General features: G+C 43.3%; 1 protein-coding gene across 7 annotated transcripts in view; it reads right to left on the bottom strand.

Annotated features, from left to right (window-relative positions):
• LOC122811811 (leucine-rich repeat-containing protein 3-like) overlaps positions 1-17648 on the bottom strand; it is a 543075-nt gene that overhangs the window by 109645 nt on the left and 415782 nt on the right. The window lies entirely within an intron of this gene.

Here is a 17648-nt window from a genome sequence, read left to right as displayed (position 1 = left end):
ATACTCTGTCTCTGCTATTAGGCTAAAAGATCTGCAGTTTCCTGGATCTCCTGCTTTTGTACAAGGGTATGATTCTTACAGTCTTCAGTCTCTAAGGGATATCCACACAGAAACCAATTTAAAGATCTCTGATTGTATCCAGTAGCACAATGACCAGATTCCCAGGCCTCTAGGAAGGCCTTCTGTTCCCTTTGCTTTAGGTGCCTTTGGGCAACTGTTTCCCCTCTCTGCCTCCACTCTGTTCACTTCTTTCAGCACTTTGCCCTACCTGAGACCGAGTATGGGATACTCTCTTACATTGTGAAGAATGAAGTGGTGTGTTTATTTGCTGCTGTTATTTTTACCATGCCTTTCATGATCCTCTTACAACTTTGGCCAACTGTGTTTCTCTCTGCCTTTCTGCTAAGTACATAAAAAGCCTTTGTTCTCATGTTTGATCCCTTCTGCCAGCTCCTTGCTGATTTATATTTTTGCTGCCCTCACTTCTTTTTCTCCTGTTCTGCCTCCCTCCTCCTTGCAGTGAGGCTTCTTCACCTCCATGAACACCTTCCATCTCATATATGCTCTACCTTGTGTCCTAATCATTAGTCTCACATTTCCCTGCAGCTACTCAGACCTTCTCCTCTTTTTCTGGTTTTCTCAAACCCTTATTCATATTTCTAAGTATTCTCTTCCCTGACCCATTCTCATAGCTTGTATACTCCCTCAAATTGCTTTCAGACCTCTAACTCCTCTCTGATCCTCTCTCCAGGCCAAACATAATCCACTTTCCAAAAAATAAAATACCATTATCTTTGTAATCTTAAAGTTCCCCACCACTTTAAAACACTCGGTGGTTTAATCGCTGTTGGCTAATAGTGCCTTCACTTGGACATTCCTGACCCCATCTGTTATAGTTATGGCCATCCGCATTTCTATTTTTTGTGGTAGATTCCCTTAAAAGTTTGTCAAAATCCTCATGGTCCAATACATCCGTCATCTTCTACTCTTCCTCTGCTCCATAGCTCAGTAGCTCCAGTGGTGTCAATTTCCACATGGGAATAACACCCTCCTCTTACTCTTTCCCTGGGTTTTTCATCCTCCTTCCTTGGCATATTAAGGGGCTGATCCTATCTGACCATGTTTTTGATGTTCTCCTTTGTGCGGATTCCCTACTTCACCTCTACTCCTCCTGTCTTCCTCATTCCTAGCCAACTTGCACCCTTTTTCCACCCCTCTCTTATCGCTGACCCATATTTCTATAATTAACTTGCTTCCTGCTTCATTTCTTACAGCTGTCTCACCTTCCTACACACACACTTTGCATTGCATATAATATGACCCAACCATGCTCTGGATCATTCTTTTTTTATTCCCTTGCAGTTTTTTTTTTCCTTTTGCATACTGCTTAAGTACGTATCCCCTCTCTTCCACCTTTAAATAAGGACAACATTGTCACTTGCTTTGATACCATAATGCAAACACTCATGCAGAACAATAACATAAGCTACAGACTTTAGTCAAGAGCCAGAGCCTTACAGTCTCTTCCACTTTTGTGACTCAGTACTTACTATTGTCTTACTTTGAAGATACAATGCTTGAGATGTATCTCTCTGTCTCAGCTCTGAGTGCTATTGCCACTTCTATGCTAATCAAAGCCTCTACCTGTCACATAGTATCTCTACTACAATTACCTTACCATTCTGAAGCCCTTCACTCTTGGTCACTACAGTAGCTAGTCGTAATATTTCTGAGACATCCTCTTTGTCAGTATGTTGGCCGCTGGAACAGCGATCACTTCTGAGCAGGGTACATCCTTATCCCATTTCCAGGTCTCTCTATGCCACCTTCATTTCTCTGTTTGCTACCACCTCAACTCTTTCTTCTTTCAGGTCACTGGTGCCTATCCACACCATTACATGTTTCCAACCCCTGCCTTCCCGCCACTGTTTCAGTCATTACTCTCATCACCTCTTCCCATGGCTTATTAGGTTTAGGCCTCAGAACCAATTTCACTGTAACTTACATCCTAAGATAAAATTCAGTGTAACCAGGACTTGCCTTTCTCAATTAGTAAGACTTTGAATCTCCTTGGCGACTGTATCTATAGTCACCAAAACCCACGTCTACACACACAAACCACTCTGTCATATATAAAATGCAGACATGCAATTATTACTTAATTCCCAGTAACAAGAAGCAAACATTGCACCAGTTGCTCACTGTTTCTGATGAGAAAACCTACATATAATGCTGCCCAAATTCAAAGGTCTTCAAGAAGTATGCAGTTCAGACCCCAAGCAATGCCAGAGAGGTCCACCCACACACCTACACTTAAACATGCACAAGTAAGATTGTTTTGCCTCATTTCTCCTAATTTTATTCATTGCTCCATGGACTTCCCACTGTCATTTCACATTCAACTCAGTGCTTGTTTTTCATGGAGACTACTCCTTTCTTCCCTACTTCTGACTGGCTTGCTCATTATCCAGAGGAATACCTCTTTCCTTCGCCTCTACTTTTGATAAATGTGCTTATTGTCCTGGTTACAAATAAAAAATCAAGTGTTCATGTTAGTGTTCATTATTTGGGGGTAACTCTCACTCTTTTTCCTGCACAACACTGCTAGTGCCATGCTGAACTTTTGTGGTATGCCACATGTACACCTGTGGTATCAGAAAGGTTCCTGAACACATCACATTAGCAGCATATTTGCATGTACATTGCATGTCACCAGCTCACCATGTCAACTTGCATCTTGAAATGCAAAGCATCATGGGAAAGTGGTACTACACATAGGGGAAAGCACCCAAACATGCAAAAGCCCCTGCTCCTGCACTACTAGATACCAGTGACTGAGTGTACAACTCTAGAACAAAGTAAAAGGTCACTTAGTGCTAGGATTACTGATCCTGACTGACTGCTGTAATAGGATGGAGTGTAACCATGACCAAAAATGAAAAGTTGAATTACACAGCACAGACGAATGTTGATTTGCTGTCTACTATATTGTACTGTACTGTTTTATAGTTGAAAATTGTGTAAAAGTTTACTGCCACTTTGCATTTTAAAATATTATTGGTTTGAGACATTTCTATACTACAATGTCCCATTAACAATAATATTTTATTGCACAGTGACAATTCTGCTATTAAAATATATATTTTATAAACTAAAGTCATAAAAACAAAAATCTATCCCTCCATATTCCCTGTACTCCTAGAACATGAAATAAAATATTTAAATAACTATTCTCATCAGTAACTGAAATAAAAAGTTTTATCCCCTCTGTGTTCTTCACAATACTTTGCATGCTTCCTACATAGGTTCATAGGTGTGTACTAGCCTAATGGCCCTGGAGCCTTTACAAACCTAGCCCATAGAAGTGTCCTGGCACTGTGCCACCCGAAGTTAGTTCCCAGTGCCTTTTTCAAGTAAAGCCACTGGAGTGATCCCCGGGGTGAACTTTCTATTACCCATCCATTCATCAAAATTCCTCTTGAAGAGGGACAGAGAGGTGCTCTGCTTGACATGTAAGGGAAGTCTATTACAGAGCATGAGCAGTCTCTGGGTGAGGAACCTGTCACTCCAGCATGTTCTGTTGATTGTGGTAATAAGGTTGAGGTCCCTGGAGCATGTGGTGCAGAGGGATTGAGATTTCTTTAGGTGTAGCATTTCTAACAGAGCTGGGTCAGACATGGCTTTGTAAGTCAAGCAGAGATAGCCTCTAAGTAGCCGATATGAGACAGAGAATAGCTTGAGTCTTGAGTCTGTCCATGTAGGACATATGTTTAATATCTAGGATCCTCTTTGTGAGGTACATGCCAAATGGGGCATTATACTCAATGATTGGTCTAATGAGGGAAGAATAGAGAGAGATGATGACCTCTTTCTTCCTGGAAGTAAAACCCTTGATAATGAGATGTGCCACATAGGACTTTCTGACTACAGTGGCAATGTGGTGGTCAAAGGAAAGGTTGCTGTCAACCTGCATCCCCAGATCTCTTATAACGCCTTTAGTGTTCAGTGGGCTCCCATCAATGTGGTAATTAGTGAGAACTGAGTTTTTACCGTAGAGGTTGACTACGCATTTTTTGGCGTTAAGCTTAAGGCCATGGTTTTGACACCGGTCATTGGTCTCAGTGAGGCCTTTCTGTAGGATGTCTGCATCACTTGGGGAGTTAATAATGGTACCCAGCTTGCAGTCATCTGTGAACTTGGTCAGCCAGAGTCCCTTTGTGTTTGTCTGGACTTCTGAGAAGTAGATGCCAAACATGAGAGGACCCAGGACCGATCCCTGTGGGACTCCACTTGTGACTAGTCAGCAGTCTCGAGTTGGAGTCTGCTACTTTCACACTGTGTTCTATCTGTGAGCTAATTTGCAACCCACCTAGTGATATAGGGGTTGATGCCTAGTTTGGTGAGGTTATCAAAAATTCCCGAGTGAAGAATGGTATCAAAGGCCTTGGCCAGATTGAGGTAGGCTGTATGCACTGCCTTACCTTCATCCACAGCCTGGTGACTGACTCAGAGAAGTCAAGCAGGTTGAGCTGGCATGATCTCCCTTTCACAAAGCCAAACTGCATGGGGTCTAGAGTGTGGAGATTTCCTAGATATTTGTTAATCAGGTCAGTGATGATGCACTCCATAGCTTTACATATCAGAGTAGTCAGGCTAATGGGGCAATAATTCCCAAGGTCTGTAGTCGCTCCCCCTTTATGGAGAGGGATGACTGTAGCAGTGCGCCATTCAGTAGGGACAAAGCCTGAGGTGAGACTGTGACTGAACAGGGCACACAGATGTAGTGCCAGTTCATTTTGTAGTTCATGTAGAACACAGCCAGGGATATTATTGGGTCCCATGGAAGCTGTATTCTTGGCCTTGGACAACGCAGTTTTAACCTATGCTGCTGTAATGCTGGGTACCTGGCATTCTTCCAATATTGTGATTGGCCCTTTAGTGGGGGAGAGAGGAGTAAAGTTGGCACTGAATCTGTCCGTCAGTATGTTGGCAATATCTGTTGGCTCAGTATAGGAGGTACCATTGTGCAGTAACTCATAGCAAATCTGGGTATTGCCGTGGAGATTTTTGATAGAACTATAAAAGGCTTTGTGATTGTTTTTAGTGTCTGCCGCATTTCTGCCTTCATAGCTGGCTTTGGAGGATTTCATGAGGGATATCAACTTTTCGTTGAGGCTAATAAGAGAGTTTTTCCAGTCTTGGGACTTCACCTTTTTCTGCAACAGTTTCTTCCTTTTGTTGTAGAGTTTATTAATGGCAGGGGACCACCAGATTGGCTTCCTTTTTTGGAGGAGAGTGTCTTGGTTCTGTTGGGTATGGCTAGTTCCATGCATTTATGTACATGTTCATACAGTGCACTGATGTATGATTTGGCAGTCATGCAGCTCTTCCATTGGCATGGGTGCCGTGAAGTTAGCCACCTCTGTTTTTAGGAGCCCAAAGTCAGCTTTGGGGAAGTTTTTCAGGTGGTTACCTTTGTGGGGGGTGTGGGTGAGATGTGAAGTTCCATTTTTCTTTGGGAAAAACTCTGTACCCATGAACTACCACATAGATGGTAGCTCACTAAACACTGAAAGTGTGATGAGACCTCGACACACAGATGGGACAGTAGTCTCTCCTTTGATAACCACACTGCCACAGTAGTCAGTAAATCCTTCTACGTGTCACAACTCATCACAAAAGGGTTCTCCTCTAGAAAAAAGGAGGTAATTGTTTCTCTCTACTCATCAGACCCACTATAGAGTACAATGTCCCGTTTGGCATGTGTCTCACAAGACACCTACAACAATTGGAAAGGCCACAGAAATACCTCACTAAGAGGATTGCCAGCCTCAAACGGATGCCATACGCAGACAGTCTCAAAAAACTCCAGCTCCATTCTTGTCGCATATCGCCTACTCACAGGCGATCTCTGCCTAACATACAAAGCTATGTCAAACCCAGAGCTGTTGGACATCCTACACTTAAAGAAATCCCAATCTCTCCAAACCACATGCTTCAGGGGACCTAAACCTTGTCACCACAATAAACAGAACATGCTGGAGGGATAGATTCCTGTCCCAGAGAGTTCTCATACTCTGGAACAAACTACCCATTCATGTCAAGCAAAGCTCCTCATGGGCCCTCCTTAAGAAAAACCTTGACGACTGGATGGGAAATAGAAAATTCACCCCGGGGATCACTTTTGTGGCACAGCTTGACAGGGGCACTGGAAAATAATTTTCTTGGGTGGCGAAAGCCAGGGAACCTTTTTGGCTAGGCTTATATAAGCTCCCAGGGCCAATAGCTTAGTACCTACCTATGAACCTATGGTCATTAGTTTGATTGGATCTGACCAGGGAGGGATTGACTACTGGTGTAGAGCAATGGCCGCCCAGGTTAGTAATAACCAGGTCAAGGATGTTGCTTCCTCTGATGGGGATCAGAATGAGCTGGTCCAGGACATTGGAACTGATGAATTCCAGGTAGCGTTGGGCCAGTGTATTAGTGCTTGAGTAGTTTTCCCAGTTGCTGGAGGAGTAGTTGAAGTCTCCTAGTATGAGTGTTGGGTTGGACATTGATAGATTCCAGGGTGCTTAGGACCATGGAGTGAGTCTAGGGACTTGGTTGGGAACCTGTAGCAGGCTATGACCTGGATGACCGTCTTACCCAATGTTAGTTGTACCTGAAGTATCTCAGATTATGCTGAGCTACTAGTTTGGAGGTGTACAAATCCTTTACGAGTACGGTGACACCACCGGCTTTGAAGCTTCGGTCCATGTTTCGGGGCCGAAAGGTGTGGAATGAGTTATAGTCTGGTAGCGCAAGGGTGTTTTCTGCCACTTTAAACTATAAGATCAGTGGTTATTTGATCAGATTCTAAATGTCTGTGAGATTTACTTTTAAACCATAGGTTGTGGGGAACTGAAGGACACTGTTTTGTTGAGTTTCTACTTTTTCTACTACTGTATGATTGTAGAGTACACAGTGGGAGGTATGGGATGCTTTCTCTCAGATGTAGGAGGTACAGGGAAGTTTATTGTCCTGCAAGGCACTTATTTCAGTTTGTGCAAGTCTTTTTTGAGTTCATAGTCACTTGTAATTGGGAAACTGAAGCATTCTAAGTATTTATTTTGTTCAAATCATCACTGACCTAATAGGGACGGCCACGGTGGTGCAGCGGTTACCGTTGTGCCTGACAGCAAGAGGTTCTCTGGTTTGATCCTCGGCTGGGGTGCTTTCTGTGTGGAGTCTGCATATCCTCTTTGTGGTTGCGTGGGTTTCCTCCGGGTGCTCCAGTTTCCTCCCACATCCCAAAGACATGCTGTAGGTGGATTGGACACTCTAAATTGGCCCTAGGAGTGAGTGCGTGTTCCTTCCATGGAAGGTTGGGTGCCGGGCTGGTAACTCGACACCGTAAAACTCTACTGCCAATCACGAGCGGACAGGTGATCCGCTGTGGTGACCCCTAACCGGGAAAAGCCGAAAGAAGAAGATAAAGATTGTTGACCTAAAAGGCTAGAAGTAGACATACTGATGTGATTTTGTTTTCTGGCAAAGCTTTCTTTTCTACAGAACACAATGTGTTCCCAGAATGCAACATTATAATGCCCTACCTACCCTCTCATGTAGGAACTGTCCATTTACTTAGAATGGTAGTACTCAGAATTACTACTTAAATTGGCTCTCAGGACAGAATGTCAGGATCTTTGTTCATCTGATACTTTCTCATTTCTGTTTATCATACTGAAATAAGATCCTTCTTCTGAAGTTCCAAAACTGCTTAAATTCAGTTTTCTTTAGGAATCCATCAGATGCAGAAAGAGGTCCTCATTCAGTCTTTTTGAGAAATGGTATCAGTTTTTTTTTTGTCATTTAAGCTTCTGAAAATACACATTAAAAAGATACGAGTTTCCAAGGTTTGTGGCCCCAACGAGCTGGACAGAAGGCAGCTGTAAATGACAGTACACTGTAAAACAACTGTGACTGCCCAGACATTCAGTAGGTTTATGACTTCAGAGGGATGGAAAGCATAAAGGCCTACAAACACCTTGCTATGCAGTCTTTTTCTAAGCTAAAATAATGGGTAACATAATATAAGAGCCAGGCAAGCAAAGTTTACAGGAAATATCACAGACTTCCTCTCAAACTCAAAATGCTTTGCATTGAGAAGGCTTCCATACATCCATTCACAACTCCTTTTACCCATTTTTGCACATGGGATTGCGGTGTCACTTCAACAGTGACAGTCATCTAGAGCCAAGGTTTACACTGCCAGGTGGCTAGCCCTGCCTCAGTAGTTCATACACACCACACTCTTGTTAAGGTGTATTATACATTCAGGTCTTAATATAATTCATAGAAAAAGAAGGACTATTTAAACTCTGGAATAATATAACTCCAAAAAAGTTAAATATAACAAATAGGAATGATTACAACTACCAAAAAAGAAATGTACACTGTAAACATTATAGTATAACAATATCAGGCAACAGATTCACAAGAATAGCTGGTAATGCATTTGGAACATGGTAAAGTACAGTTGTGTGCACTTAACATAAATGTAGATGTTCGAATGTATTCACTGTTGCAGTCATTACATTTGGGTTATCCTGCTGGCAGGTTGCCCTCAGTCGGCCTGAATTCCAAAGTCTTGGGTACTGCGTTGTTGCAGTCGCTTCTTCCCTGACATCAGGTCGTCAGGGGTATAAAAGATGCAGCCGACGCTATTTTCTTCAGTTTTTCTTGCCCCAGATGTCAGGTGCCCCCAAAAGGGTAGGCTAAATATATATATAAATAAAACATACATGCACCAAAATATATTTTACCTTCATCTGCAAGCAAATACACCACATAGGTTGTATAGATTAGAGAAGTAAAGATGAGTTCCAGCAAAAATAAGGGGGGTGGTGGGTAAGCTGGACTACAACAGTGAATACACTCGAACATCTACATTTACTGTAAGTGTACACAACTGTACTATGTTCTTTGTGTTTCACTGTTGCAGTCATTACATTTGGGTAGAGTCCCAAAGCTATGGTTGGGGGGCTGGAGCTAAACAGTATTAGGAGGGGCTATGAGGCCCTGCAGAACTGCAGTGGCAAAGCCTGCCCTGGATTTAGAGTAAAGTGGCAGATTGTAGTATTTTGAAAAGATATGCACTGAACTCCAAAGTAGCAGCCTCTAAGATGTCTTTGGTTGGTACTCCCCTGAGAAAGGCTGCAGAAGTGGCTGCAGCTCTGGTTGAATGTGGCCTAATGCCCTCAGGCACTGGTTTGCCATGCTGTGAGTAGCAGAAACGAATGCAGTGACCTATCCACTTTGAAATAGTCTGCTTGGAGATAGCCTTTCCTTGTGATCCTGAGGCATATGCCACTAGTAATAGCTCTGTCTTTCTGAAAACTTTAGTTTTGTCCAAGTAGAAACTAAGTTGTCTGTGTACGTCCAAAGAATGTAGAATTTTCTCCCCCTTGTTCTGTGGATTTGGATAAAAAGTTGGCAAATGAATAGTTTGGTTAAGGGCTACACTGGATACCACCTTAGGCAGAACTGTAGGGTTTGTCCTCAGTGAGACCCTGTCTGGATAAAAAATGATAAAGGGTTCCACAGCCATGAGAGCCTGTAGCTCTGAAACTCGTCTTGCTGAAGTTACTGCTAGGAGCAGAGCTGTTTTCCACTATAAAAACTTTATATCCGCAGTAGCAGCTGGCTGAAAAGGAGGTAAGGTTAGTTTTTCCAAGACATAGTTGAGGTCCCATGCAGGTATTGGTGTTCTCCTTGGAGGCCTTAAATTTTTGGCTCCTTTGAGGTACTGCCTTAATAAAGGATGGGAAAAGAGTGGTGGCTCTGTATTGTAATGAGCCGAAATGGCAGAGGCATGGATTTTAATTGATGAAAAAGATAGGCTTTTGTCCAGCATCTCAGTTAAGTATTGCAAAATCTGAGGAATATTTGGCACAGCTGTATCAGTTCCTTGAGCTTGGTTCCAAGCACAAAATCTCTTCCATTTTCCAGCATAGGATTTTCTAATACTAGGCCTTCTGGCTTCTAAAATGAATTCCATCACAGCTTTACTGAGAGGTGTGCTTTGTATGGCTACATTATCCACCATGCTGCCAGGTTTAGGGTCCTGAGTTGGCTGTGCAGAATCTGATTGTTTTGTTGGGACAATAGATGAGGTATTTGAGGTAAGGTCCAGGCTGGGCATTGAGACAAGCTCCTTAAGATTGGATACCAGTACTGGCGGGGCCAGTCTGGGGCAATCAGAATAATTTTTGGTTTCTCCTGTCTGACCTTTAGGAGCACCTTGGGGAGGAGAGGCAGTGGAGGAAAGGCATATACTGATAGTTTTTTCCAGTTGAAAGATAAGGCGTCCACTTTCCATGCTTGTCTGTGATAAGTCCTTGTGCAGAATCTTTTTAGTTGATTGTTGTGAGGGGAGGCAAATAGATCTATGTCCGGGTGTCCCCATTTCTTTGTTATCATGCTGAAGACTTGTGATCCAGGTGCCACTCGTGGGGATCCATGAGGTTTCTGCTTAGTTTGTCTGCCAGAGTATTTTCCTTTCCTGGCAGGAATTGTGCCTGCAGATGAACTTGGTAAGTCAATGCATCCCATAAAGCCATGGCTAGTCTGCAAAGGGGGTAATAATGAGTGCCCCCCTGTTTGTTTATGTACCACATGACCGTGGTGTTGTCTATCTTTATCAGTAGTTGTCCCGGATGAATTAGGTCCTTGAAAGTTGTCAGGCCATTTTGAACAGCTAGCATCTCTTTTTGATTGATATGTAGATGCATTTGGTTTGTGGACCAGGTGCCCTGAATGCCTCTTCCTGCCATGTGGGCCCCCCCAGGCATAATCTGATGCATCCATCATAAGGCTCTGCCTGGCTGGGTGTAGTGAGCATGGTTGTCCCTTGTTTTGGTGACGAGCCTTTTCCCACCATCAAAACTCCTGTTGCAGGCAGGGAATGAGAGTAATCATTGTTTCCAGGCTGTGGCAATGTTGTGTCCAGACATTTTTTAGGTACCATTGAAGTTTCCTCATATGCAGTTTTACATATGGAATTAGTAGGATGCATGAAGCCCAAAGCCTGCAGAATTTTTCTTGCAGATAACTGGGCCTTTGTTGCCATTCCCTTGAAGTAGGTAGCCAGTTGCCTTTGTCTGGTGTGAGATAAGCCATCTGGGCAGTTGTATTTAAGCTTGCACCCAGGAATATTATCTCTTGAGAGGGTGCTAGTTTTGATTTCTTTTTGTTGACTGTCTTTTCACAAACGTCAAATGCTGTAGTAGAATGTCCTTGTTCTTTGCTTGTATGAGGCAGTCATCCAAGTAAGGATATATTTGTATTCCTCTTTGTCTGCAGAAAGCAATTACTGGTGCCAGGCACTTTGTGAAGACCCTGGGCGCAGTAGATAAGCCAAAGGGCAGTGCAGAGAATTGGTAATGCTTTGAGCCAGCCTTGAATCTGAGGTATCTTCTGCATGATTGTCTGATTGGGACATGCAGGTATGCCTCTTTAAGGTCTAAAGTCACGAGCCAAGCCTTGCTGCCCAGCATGGGCAGAAGCTGCTGCAAGGTCAACATCTTGAGTTTTGGTATATCCAGGAAAGTGTTTAGAATAGATAGGTCCAGTATTGGTCTCCATGCTTTGTCCTTTCTGGGTACGAACAACAGTCTTGAATAAAATCCTTTTTCCTGCTCTTGCAGTGGCACTTGTTGAATAGCTCCCATGTCCATGAGAGCTGCGACTTGTTTGTGAGCCTCTGCCCATTGATTTTTTTGGCAGGTCTGGCCAACCGTTTGCCCTTGGCAGGGTATGGAAGTGAAACTTGTAGCCTTGAGACACTATGTCTAGAACCCATTTGTCCTGGGTTATAATGTGCCGGTTTTGAGAAAAAAATGCTAGTTTTCCCCCTAAGGGTGCTGCCAGAAGGTAAGTGCTTGGTGCAGGCAGGGGGAAGTCGGTGGGACTGTTTCCTGTATAGTTGTGATTTGTCTTCTCCACTTTTGGAGGTAGAAGCACCCCATTGCTTAGACCTGTATGAACCTTGGGGCTGGGATCTGCCTCTAGGGCGTCTGTATCTGCCCCTTTGAGGTCTGTCCGACACTGGAAAGGACCAATTCTTTGTAGGCCAGTGTCTGCTAAACCTAGGAGGCTGTACCTGTAAGAAATCGTTGACCGTTTGCATAGATTTAGCTTTGTCCTCCATTTTCTTTAACACCTCTTCTGCCTTAAAACCAAACAAAGTATCATGCTGTAATGGAGCATCTAATAATTTTGCTTTGACATGATCAGGCAGATTTTGTTCCTTTAACCAAGCATGCCTCCTAATGACAGAACCCACAACAGTGGCTCTGCAGGAGGCCTCCAGAGAATCAAAACCACATTGCAAAGTATGCTTTCCAACTTGTTCAGCTGCATGCAATAAATCCTACATTTCTTTGTTTTCTGCACATTCAGAATTTACCATCGTTTTCTGTTTAAGCAGTGTCATGATATATTGCTGATATCTGAGCATATGAAACTGGAAATTTAAGGCCCTTATAGCCAAGGCAGCAGATGTGTAAATTTTTTTCCCCATCTATCCAGTGCCCTAGAATCTCTGTCAGAGGGGGTAGGGATTTTTGCAGTGGAAGCCTTGACCCTTTTGGGACCCTGAGAAATAGTTTCTGGGTCTGCAGAAGGGTTCTTGAAAAGAAATTTATGAGAGTCAGGAACCCTGTAGTATCTGTCCGGCTTAACCGGAGCTGGAGGTAAGGAGTCAGGGGTCAGACTAGACTCTTGAGAACACATCATCTACAATGTCTAACACAGGTGGAATAGCTAGAGGCCTGTGCTGAGGTAGTAAAAGGAAGTCTCTGAGCCTCTTCTTAGATTCTGAAAAATCTTGGCTCTCCCAGTGGAAGTGCTCCCTCATGGTATGCAAGGTTTCCCCAAAAGAGTAGTCCTCAGGGAGGAGAAGCTGAAGGAATGGATTCTTCAGCATCAGAATCCTCATAGGGGGGGAAGAGAATATTCCTGATCAGAAGAGGAATCAGATAAAAGGCCTAGGCAAGAGATAGACTATGAATCTTCAGATCAGGTTTCCATTTCATCAGGAGGAGGATGGGAACCCCTGATCAAGGTAATTAAGTCTTTGGCCATTTTGATCATCTGTTTTTTGGGCATGGAGGCCTGTCCATGTGGCTAATGAACTTGTTTCTTTGCCTTTAAAGGTGCTTTAGTCTTTGCCTTTGAAGCTGACGTCGGTTTAATATATAATTGTTTAGGTCTGAATACATCCTCAGAAACCAATGCCTGCTCAGCGGCTCCGAACCCATCTGAGGGAATAGTCTCCGAGGCTCCAATACCTTGAGTTTCCAGCGGCCTGGCTGACTCCACATGGGAGTCGGTAGCGGCCTGCGACTCAAGCAGCGGGCGTCAGGGGCTGCGAAAGCACCTCACTGAGAACCGGTGACAGGCTTAGGAGAAGCTCCATCGTCGGTTTTGGACCGTGATTGTCTGTCTTTTTCTTTGTGTTTTTTGTGAACTCCGGTAGTCGGATGGCTATCTGATGACATTGTATAATTAAATCTTCTCCCAAAATAGCTTAATGCAAAGTTGTACCGATGCTTAATAGTGCGTTGGTTAAATCTGGCACAAAACCGACAACTAGAAACGTCGTGGTCAGGGTCTAGGCAAGGAATACAGTAAGAATGAAGGTCCTTATGAGGTATTTGCATCCCACAAGAAATACAATTATTAACTTTTTCTGACATCGGTCTGGAGCAAGAAAAAAGTTTCCCCAGCGGGGTACTTAGCTTTTAATGAAGACTTCAGATCTGAAACTCAAACACGAAAATCTCAGGAGTCGGCCGACCGGCATTTGCGAACTGCTTTTGCTTCAGGCACCGCACGGCAAGAAAGGCTGAAGAAAATGGCGTCGGCTGCATCTTTTATACCCCTGACGACCTGACGTCGGGGAAGAAGCAACTGCAACAGATGCAGGACCCAAGACTTTGGAATTCAGGCCGACTGAGGGCAACCTGCCAGCAGGATAACCCAAATGTAATGACTGCAGGATAACCCAAATGTAATGACTGCAACAGTGAAACACGAAGAACATCTTCCCAGTAAGCTTTTTTTATTCATTCATCCATTATCCAGTACTGATTTATCCTATTCATGGTCACAGGGGAGCCAAAACCTATATTGGCACCCGGGCAGAGAACTTTCCCTATACAGGATGTTAGTCCATTGCAGGATGTATATACAAATACACACACATACTCTGACGGCACACATGACTACAGGCAATTTGGATGTTGGCTAATTTATGTAACTGTATACCTTTGGGATCGGAGATGAAGCCACTGAACCTGATAGAAATTATGCCCAGGGAGTTCATGAATACTCAAAAAAGACACTTCAGCCAGGAACCCAACTTGAAGAATCGAGCACTGTAAGGGAGCAGTGTTAACCAAGCACCACATATGTTTATTAATACCAAATCCCTTCAGCTGGCTGACATGCACCAGGACTTAAATCAGGAAAAAAAATATTTCCGTGGAAACTAGCAGTTTTGAATTTTCAGAATGAGGAACAACTGTGTAGTTTTTTTTACGTTAGGAATTTAATAGTACAAACTAGGCCACAGCAGAAACATTTCAAACAGAGTTGTATGTGCTCTCTCAAGAATATATAGCTTGAGAGGACTGCCACAGTGAAATTATTTATCATTTTTAGAGTGGTGGCATTTAATATTGCAGGCTGTCACTGGAGATCACATTGTAATTACAAGAGAAGAATCAATAGCTGTATTTTCCTGCTGTTGACGGACTGCGAGATCTCAGTAAGCACTTACTTCATGTGACTGGTTCACCTGCTGGTAAAATATGGAACACTAATCTGTTAAACTGATGGCTGGAGAGAGCCAAGTCTTTTCCAAGAGATTTCTTTTGTTGTCAGGCAAGTGAAGAAACTCCACACATTCTTCCCATCAAAGAAGGCTCCACCACAGATTTCCCACTGAAATACTGAAACAAAAGCCTGGACATGATTAACTGCAGTCATAGGAACACAGATAACAGATACCTGTTTGTAAGTCCCTAATGAGCAGAGTCATAGAAACATCAGTGCACTACACTGTAAGATTCTCCTATAACATAAGAGTTATAAACATTATGAGTGTAGATCTGATGGTAGAACTTTGACTTCTGTCTTACAATAGACATTATGGCTGAAGTAATTGATGATCATATATTAGCCTTAGATTTGCATTAACACTTAAAACTTGGATTCTTGGCCAGAGCTGCTGTGTTAATTAATATCAGAGTTCTGAGCCTTGTAATTGGCATTACATCCTGCTCCCTGCTGTTGTCTTAGTAAATCCTGCAGATTACATGCTCACAGCAAGCCAGACACCAAGTCTTGGCCTTAAAACATTAATTTCGTTTGAGGAAGCAGCTATTTAAATGTTGAACTTGTATTCTCTTCCTTTATCCTTTTGAAAATTTAAGTTTGTCTTCATGATTGATCTTAATTAACATGGTAACCTCATTTTCTTAATGGCTAACTAAATTAAAAGCAGCTGGTTATTGAGCAAGATACAGCAATCCAGGAATTAGTTGCTTACATACCTGTCTTATAACTCATCCTCCCAAAAGTACAGTTGTGTACACTTACCATAAATGTAGGTGTTAAGAGTGTATTCACTGTTGCAGTCATTACATTTGGGTAATCCTGCTGGCAGGTTGCCCTCAGTCGGCCTGAATTCCAAAGTCTTGGGTCCTGCGTTGGTTGCTGTTGCCCCTTCCCTGACGTTAGGTTGTCAGGGGTATAAAAGATGCAGCCAACGCCATTTTCTTCAGTTTTACTTGCCCCAGATGTCAGGTGCCCCCTAAGGGTAGCTAAAATGATATATATATTTATATATAAAAACACATGCACCAATATAAACTTTACCTTCATCTACAAGCAAATACACCACATAGGTTGTATAAATCAGAGAAGGAAAGATAAGTTCCAGCAGAATTAAGGGGGATGGTGGGTGGGTAACCTGGACTGCAACAGTGAATACACTCGAACATCTACATTTATGGTAAGTGTACACAACTGTACTATGTTCTTTGTGTTTCACTGTTGCAGTCATTATATTTGGGTAGAGTCCCAAAGCTATGGCTGGGAGGCTGGAGCTAAACAGCATCAGGAGCGGCTATGAGGCCCTGCAGAACTGCAGTGGCAAAGCCTGACCTGGATTTACAGCAGAGTGGCAGATGATAATGCTTTGTAAAAGTGTGCACTGAACTCCAAGTAGCAGCTTCTAAAATGTCTTTGGTTGGTACTCCCCTGAGAAAGGCTGCTGAAGTGGCTGCAGCTCTGGCTGAATGTGGCCTAATGCCCTTGGGCACTGGCTTGCCATGCTGTAAATAGCAGAAATGAATGTAGTGGCCTATCCACTTTGAAATAGTCTGCTTGGAGATAGCCTTTCCTTGTGATCCTGCAGCATATGCCACTAGTAATTGCTCTGTCTTCCTGAAAACTTTGGTTCTGTCCAAACAGAATTTAAGCTGTCTGTGTACGTCCAAAGAATGCAGAATTCTCTCCCCCTTGTTCTGTGGATTTGGATAAAAAGTTGGCAAATGAATAGTTTGGTTAAGGGCCACACTGGACCCCACCTTAGGCATAAATGTTGGGTTTGTCCTCAGAGAGACCCTGTCTGGATAAAAAATGATAAGTTCCACAGCCATGAGTGCCTGTAGCTCTGAAACTCGTCTTGCAGAAGTTATTGCTAGGAGCAGAGCTGTTTTCCAAGATAAAAACTTTATATCAGCAGTAGCAGCTGGCTCAAAAGGAGGCAGAGTGAGTTTTTCCAAGACATAGTTGAGGTCCCATGCAGGTATTGGTGAGCTCCTTGGAGGCCTTAAGTTTTCTGGCTCCTCTGAGGTACTGCCTTAATAAAGGATGAGAAAAGATTGGTAGTTCTGTATTGTAATGAGACAAAATGCCAGAGGCATGAATTTTAATTGATGAAAAGACAGGCCTTTGTCCAGCATCTCAGTTAAGTATTGCAAAATCTGAGGAATATTTGGTACAGCTGTATCAGTTCCTTGTGTCTGGTTCCAAGCACAAAATCTCTTCCATTTTCCAGCATAAGATTTTCTAGTACTAGGCCTTCTGGCTTCCAAAATGACATCCATCACAGCTTTACTGAGAGGTGTGCTTTGTATGCCTACATTATCTGCCATGCTGCCAGGTTTAGAGTCCTGAGTTGGTTGTGCAGGATCTGATTGTTTTGTTGGGACAGTAGATAAGGTATTTGAGGTAAGGTCCAGGCTGGGCATTGAGACAAGTTCCTTAAGATCGGATACCAGTACTGGCAGGGCCAGTCTGGGGCAATCAGTATCATCTTTGGCTTCTCCTGTCTGACCTTTAGGAGTACCTTGGGGAGGAGAGGCAGTGGAGAAAAGGCATATACTGATAGGTTTTTCCAGCTGAAAGATAGGGCGTCCACTTTCCAGCTGAAAGATAGGGCGTCCACTTCCCATGCTCGTCTGTGATAAGTCCTTGTGCAGAATCTTTTTAGGTGGTAGTTGTGAGGGGAGGCAAATAGATCTATGTCCGGGCATCCCCATTTCCTTGTTATCATGCTGAAGACTTGTGGATCCAGCTGCCACTCGTGGGGA

The sequence above is a fragment of the Protopterus annectens genome, chromosome 9.part0 (genome assembly GCF_019279795.1).
Source record: "Protopterus annectens isolate FY-2018-M chromosome 9.part0, PAN1.0, whole genome shotgun sequence".
NCBI classification, from domain to species: Eukaryota; Metazoa; Chordata; order Ceratodontiformes; family Protopteridae; genus Protopterus; species Protopterus annectens.
Note: the sequence above shows the minus strand (reverse complement) of the source record. Positions and strands in the feature narration are given on the sequence as shown.